The following is a 6,986-nucleotide window of genomic DNA, read 5'->3' on the forward strand; positions in this document are numbered from 1 at the left end:
ACTCACATGACATAGGGGCTCACTTCCTACTGAGGGAGAACCAAGTTCTCTTTGTGTAGACAGGCTCTTTCTGTAGGTCTGAAGAAATGGCATTTGGGGTTCTATTTTTAGCTTTCTCATTAACTCCCTTGGTTAAATTTGGGAAAATTGTATTTGACCATTTGAGCTCAGTCTTGCCTTCTGCTGAATAAGTTGTCTTCATCACTGAGATTTTTAACATTTTTAGAATGCGTTATTATTATTTCTTCCATTCAGCTCAGGGTTCATTTTGTTCTAGAAGGTCTCTTCCACAGACCGCCCCACTTAAACCTTAACCTAAGAAAGAACCTAGGCTCTGCTGCCCCTACATGGTGGACACCCAGAGCATCTGCAGGTACTGTTCAGCAGCTCCTTGCCATTCCCCCCTGGCATCCTCCATTAGAGAGCTTTAGGCTTCACTTGGTTCATTCCCATATTTGCCATCAAGGTCTCCAGCTCCTAAAACTGGGCTGTCTTAGTCCATTCAGTCTTCTGTTACTGAATACCATATACTGGTGGCTTATAAACAACAGACAATTATTTCTCACACTTCTGGAAGTTGAGAAGTCTAAGAGCACAGTATGGGCAGATTTTGGTGTCTGGTGAGCACCTGCTTCCTCGTTTACAGACACCTGCCTTTTGTCTGTGTTCTCACATGATGAAAAGGGCAAGGGAGCTCTCTTGGGCCTTTCATACAAGAGCACTAATCCCATTCAGGAGGGCTTTGCTCTCATGACCTAATCACTTCCCAGCCATCATATTGAGAATTAGGTTTCAACATATGGTTTGGTGGGGAAAATACAGGTTTAGTCTGTAACATGCACCAAATCCGGGTGTCTTTACTGTCAGAGCTGCCTCCTGTTTTCCACAGGTCCAGACATCAGTGGCCATGGGAAGGGGCATTTAAAAGGTCTACAGACCCCCCACATCTCATCTGAAACCATTTTACCCACCTCAATCCCTTCCTGCTCTCTCCCCACATCTGCTCCGGGGACAGGCAGACTAGAGTGGCTACATGCATATTTGGCCCAGGTCCAACACTGGGTCAGCTACCCAGCTACCTGGGTGAGCTTGGGAAAGTAACTTCTTTCTGTACCTCAGTTCTCTCAGCTGTAAAAACTGAATGACCTTGTGCCAAATGTATATTTTAACTCATTTATTCCTTACAATCCTGTGGAATGAGAACAATCATCATCCTCATTATACAGGTGAGGGAATTGAGGCAAAGAGACATCCAATAACGTGCCAGAGATCATGCAGTCAGTGGGTGTAAAGCTGAGATTATAAACAAGTCATGTCTTTGTTCCTGACCATCAGTTTTGTGCCCTTCCTGTGGGGCTGCTCTTGGGATTAACTGGGTTAATACATGGAAAGTCCCTGGGAAAAAAGCCAGGCTCATAGAAAGTTCTAGAAAAAAAGAAAACACTAGTTATTGTTTCATCAGCTTCCCTCTTCACAATTCTCTCTGTCCATAGCCCTTCTCTTTTAAGTCTCTTCTTCCTCTCCTCTTCCAACCCTCAAAGAGTAATGGGTTTGACTGGGATCAAGATGAAAGGGAGGCCCTGCCACTTTGCAGAAACAGAAAAATCTAAATGCACAGAGATGCACAAAAGAAGGTTGAAGGTGGATGGATACACCAAGGCACAGAAAGGAGAGTCTGGCGGGGGGCTTAAAAGAAGAGTTTGAGAACCATCCCTCCAGGCTCACCTCTGGCCACCTGCATCACCCCCCAGGCATACAGTTCTAAGTTCCACGGCTTCCTCTTTGGTGCTGCTCCTGCCTGGACCGCAGGTCTCTTTATGGCCATCACCTCTGGCCCAGCATATCGCTGTATCTGCCTCAGGGCTACTCCCCCTGTGGCCTGCCTTCCTGCCAGTCACTCTTTTCTGCCACAGACACTGGCTCCTTCCCTGTTATGCTCTTCACCTGCTCAAAAACACTGACCCCCTCCACCCTCTTATTACAGCAAGATTGACACTCCCCAGAGTGGTCTTCAAGGTCCCTGGAATCGGGACCCACCTTCCCTCATGGCTCCATCTTGCCTTCATCCCTCTATGGCATGTTCTGCTGAAATGCCACCCTCTTCCTTCAGCTGCTTCTCCAGCCCCCAAATGCCCCTCTCATACTTTCCTCTCTAGAACCTGATCTGACCTGCAACTATAATTCCTCTTCTTCTCTGATACAACCCTTCACAATTACTCTCTCTTACCTATGCCTTGCTCAGGCTGTCATAACACAATACCATATACTAGGTGGTTTAAACAATAGACATTAATTTTCTTGCAGTTCTGGAGGCTGAAGGTCCAAGATTAGGGTGCCAGCAAGATCATGTTCTGGTAAAGGTTTTCTTTCTGGCCTGCAGATGGCCACATTCTCACTCTATGATCACATGACTGCTTGTGCGTGCGTGCATGTGCGTGCGTGTGTGTGTGTGTGTGTGTGCGCGCACGCCCGCACACAGGATGGGGTGGGGAAGAAGCAAGCTCTTTGGTGTATCTCTGTAAGGGCACTGATCCCATTAGACAAGGGCCCCACCATAATGACCTCATCTAATTCCCAAAGGCTCCATTTCAAATGCCATCATATTGGGAGTTAGAGCTTCAATATATAAACTTTGGGGGAACACAAACATTCAGGCCAGAACACTCCTGAACATTATTATGTATATTTTTTTATGTCACATTGATAATCTTCCCTACATATCTGTCTCCACAGGACGCACATGGAGCTTTGTCCCCTCTGTTCCCAATAGCACCTAACACAGTGCTTTGTGCATAGAAGATGCTGTTAATGGTTGTTAAATTTAGTTGAATCAAGATTCATTTCCACAATGTTTTTAAAAGCATTTCCTGTCACATTCATCACATGCTTCTCTGACCTTTTTGGCTTCTGTCAACACAAAATAATTGAATTCTTACTTGTTCTCTAATTGCTTCATGCATGCTTAGCTCCCATCCTATGGAAAGAACCTTGTTCTGGGCCATAGAATCTAGCACAGGTCGGGCATGCCAAAGACACACATTCTGGTTTCCTCTTTTCTCCTTTCCTCCCACAGACAAGCTTCCCTCTCTCTGGGAGAAATCAAGACAGAAGAAATGATCGGCAGAGCTTTTTCTTCATCCCAAGAGGCCCTGGTTTTGGGAATAAGTACAGCATTCTAGTCTTCCTCCTTTTCTTCTCTGGGTCTTCTCACGTCACTTTCAGTCACCCAGAGATCCTGGGGATGGGACAAGTATGAACTGAGGCTAGCAGTTCAAGGACCATTCCCTGATGATTAACTAAGACTAATTAATGCTACTAGATCATCCTCAGAATGTGTAGAGATGAGGGAAATAATTTTCCAAAGCATCCTCTAAAACTCAGCTCTCAAAGACAGTGAGGGTGTTGGCATTCAGAACCCCAGAGATTTTACTAGACCTTGGAAGATGTGACAATTTTGTTTTGCTTGATTCATCGGTGATGATACAGCAAGCAGGGGTGGGGGTGGGGGTGGAGGAGTGCTGACTTCCTAAGGCAGGCTGCCCGATAAGAGGCAGGACTCACAGGGAGCCAGCAGCTAAGGAAATTTACTGTGTGTGGTAGCCAGGGGAAGTGCAATTGGACCTGGGCGATAATCAGCCTGATTAGCACAGTGCCTCCTGGAGACAGCCAAGGTCAGGAGGCGGTGTGTGGTGGGGGTGGCGAGGACAGGTCAGCCAGCATCAAGGTGGAGCATCAGGGGCTGAGGCTGGCTAAGATCAAGAACAACTGGGGCCCTTAGAAGTGAATAGAGCAGCAGACCCAGGGAAAACAAGTCCAATAGTTGCCCAATCATGGGAGTTAGGGTGGGTCAGAGGGACCAGGCTGAAGTCTGGGAGGAGGAGGAGGGAAACAAAGGCACAGGTGATAGAGAAGTCAGGAGCCAGGGGAAGAAGGTGGACAGAGCTGGGGTGCTCATAGCACCTCCACACTGGGTGGTGGCTGAAGGGCAGGTGCTGGCCAGGTTAAAAACTCAAGATCCGCCATCAGCAGCCCCTCTCAGGCCTCTCAGACTCAGCCTCTGCTGTGTGTGCCAGGCAAGAGCAGAGCTCACTGGTATTGAACTTGGTGGCAGGCCACAAGGTTCTTGTAAGGCAGCTGCAGGAACACCTGGAGTCTGGCTTGTGGGATAGAACTGCAGCCTGCTGTTTCTGCTCTCCCCCACCCCCATTTCAATAGGATTAAAATCTTGGATCGTTGGGGGAAAAGGGACCATTATGCCTGGTGAGGACTGAGTGATCTTGTTCTCTATGACTGTTACAGGACATTGATGGGCCCCTGCCAGGTGGCATCTCTAGACTTCCAAAATTGTGCTGATCACAGTCACACAGTTCAACAATTTTTGAGCCCTTGACAAATGCCAGGCCTGGTGCCAGGCATGCACATGCATTAATTCATAGCTTCTCAACCTGGGCACTTCAACCCAGTGTGCCCTGAAAGGATTACAAGTCTTTTTGTAAAGAGAAAGGCTTTTTGAACTGGATCTGCAAAACATAAACCACATATGAGAATATTTTCTTTTCTGTTCAACAAAGGGCACTGCAGAGGCAATTCAGATATGGGTGTCTAGCTGGAAAGAGACATTTACAATGTCTGAAACTGATAAGGATAAGGAATTAATGTCTAATAAACTCTTGTAAATCAACTTTAAAAAGACAAGCAACTCAAAAAAAAAAATAGGCAAAGATTATGAAAGTAAAATGGCTAACAAGCATGTTAGAAGATGCTCACTGTGATTGGAGAGAGCCCCCGGCCCTCCAACTACCAGGCAGGGCTTGCCAGAGGCTGGAGCCCCACCCCCCACCCCATCCCATTGTAGGTAATTTATGGCCTCTGGCTGGACCAATGGTATTGTTCACATGCTAAAAAGCACACCTTTATTTTATTGACTCTATAACACCCCATGAGGAAGTACCTTTTTTTTTTTTTTTTTACAGATAAGGAAACTGAGGAGTTGAAGGGCTAAGTGGCTTGCCTGTGGTCACGCAGCGAGGGAGGGGGAGGTTTGCACTGGGTGTGCTTAGTTTGAAAGCCCACTATGTGAAGAACGAGCCTTAAGGAGAGCCAACTGCTCTCTCTCCAACACCAGGTCCAACACCAACAGGTTATAATTGCTAGCTCTCCCCCAGCACATCCACACGGACAGAGATTGTCTACCTAGGTAGGGTGGGGGCCTCTTTCAACAGGATTGGAGGTGCCCATTTCTATGCCACAAGGGAGGCCAGATGGAAACATAAAAGATGCTCCTGAGCACTCTCATGCCCAGGGTTGAGCAAAACCGTCCTGGGGGAAACTCAAGCACTAAGGTGTTTTCTCCTCACTGTCCCCCCTTACCAGAATGGAGCTGTTTGTGCTGAAGAGACCCATATTAAGAATATTCAGGCCTGGAATTTGGTGCAAGAAGTCAGAGATACCTGAGTCGATGCTAGAGTAGCTGGAGATGTGCTGCCCCTTACTCTTCAACCTGGAAGGCAGGCTGAGCTGGGAACCCTGATGGTGAGCTCTCCTCAGGAACAGCCCCACAGGCCTGGCTGACCCCACAAGGCTCACCAGGCAGAAAATTAAGACACCCGACACCCCAAGGAAGGGCTAACCCCTGTAATAGTTTCCTAGTGCTACTGTAGTAAAACACCTCAAACGAAGTGGCTTGAACAACAGACACTTATTTTCTGACAGTTCTAGAGGCCAGAAATCAAGTTGTCGGCAGAATTGGTTCCTTCTGAAGGCCATGAGGAAGGATCTGTTCCACGCCTCTCCCCTGACTTCCAGTGGTTTGTGGGCAGTCTGGTGATCCTTGGTTTGTAGACTCATCACCCCTAGCTCTGCCTTGCTCTTCACGTGATATTCTCCCTGTGTGCATGTCAGTGTCCATATTTCCCCTTTTTATAAGGACACCAGTCATACTGGATTAGGGGCTCACTGTAACTCCAGTATAACCTCATCTCAACTAATTACATCTACAACAACATACTTCCAAATAAGGTTACATGCTCGGATACTGGAGGTTAGAACTTCAACATATGAATTGGAAAGTGGGGACACAATTTAACCCATAACACAGCTCTTCTCCTAGAACAGTGGTTCTCTCACTTGGGTGAGGATCAGAATCACCATCAAAGAACCCAGGGGAGCCTTGACAGGTGTGGCTCAGTGGATTGGGCATCTTCCCACAAACTGAAAGGTTGCTGGTTCAATTCGGGACCAGGGCAGCCAATCAATGTTTCTCTCTCTTTCTTTCTCCCTTCCTTCTCCTCTCTCTAAAAATAAATAAATAAAATATTAAAAAAAAAAAAAAAATGACCCAGCAGCTCAGGCTCTTTGACACCAGATGGAGCCTAGGTGATTCTGATACACCAATGAGCACTGCTCTCCTGCAGGACTTTTAATTGGATGTGAGATGCAGAGGCCTGACTTGGTTACACATCTCAGATCATCTTACAGCCAAGGCTCACCTCTCATCAGATTTGTCCCTCTGTTCCTGTGTCTACCCTTTTCCCTCTTCCATCAGGGCTCACTTCAATACACCTTAATATGTTAAGGTAGCCTTGGCCTGGCCAAGTGGCTCATTTGGTTGGAGGGTCATCTCATACCCCAAACGGTTGTGGGTTTGATCCCTGGTCTGGGTGTCTATGGGAGGCAACCAATTGATGTTTCTCTCTCCTCCCACTTCCTCTTGCTCTAAATCAATAAATATATTCTCAGGTGGGAATTTTTTAAAAAAATAGTCTTGAAAGTCATATCATTCTGTTTTATGTATGTAGGTATATGAATGTGTTTTGTGGATCTCATCTATTCCTGTTTCTATTCTTTTAGGTTTTTAAGACCGTCTCATGTAAGAGTTTCTCTAGGAGTTGCATTGCTGGGACATTAGGTTTCCACAGAATTTAGTGTCACTGCTTTGCCAGATGGCACTCCAGAATGTCTGTGCCCATCTCTACTCCCATGTCTCA

This window comes from Furipterus horrens, unplaced genomic scaffold, assembly GCF_987537825.1.
Source record: "Furipterus horrens unplaced genomic scaffold, mFurHor1.1.pri manual_scaffold_5, whole genome shotgun sequence".
Classification (NCBI taxonomy): Eukaryota; Metazoa; Chordata; class Mammalia; order Chiroptera; family Furipteridae; genus Furipterus; species Furipterus horrens.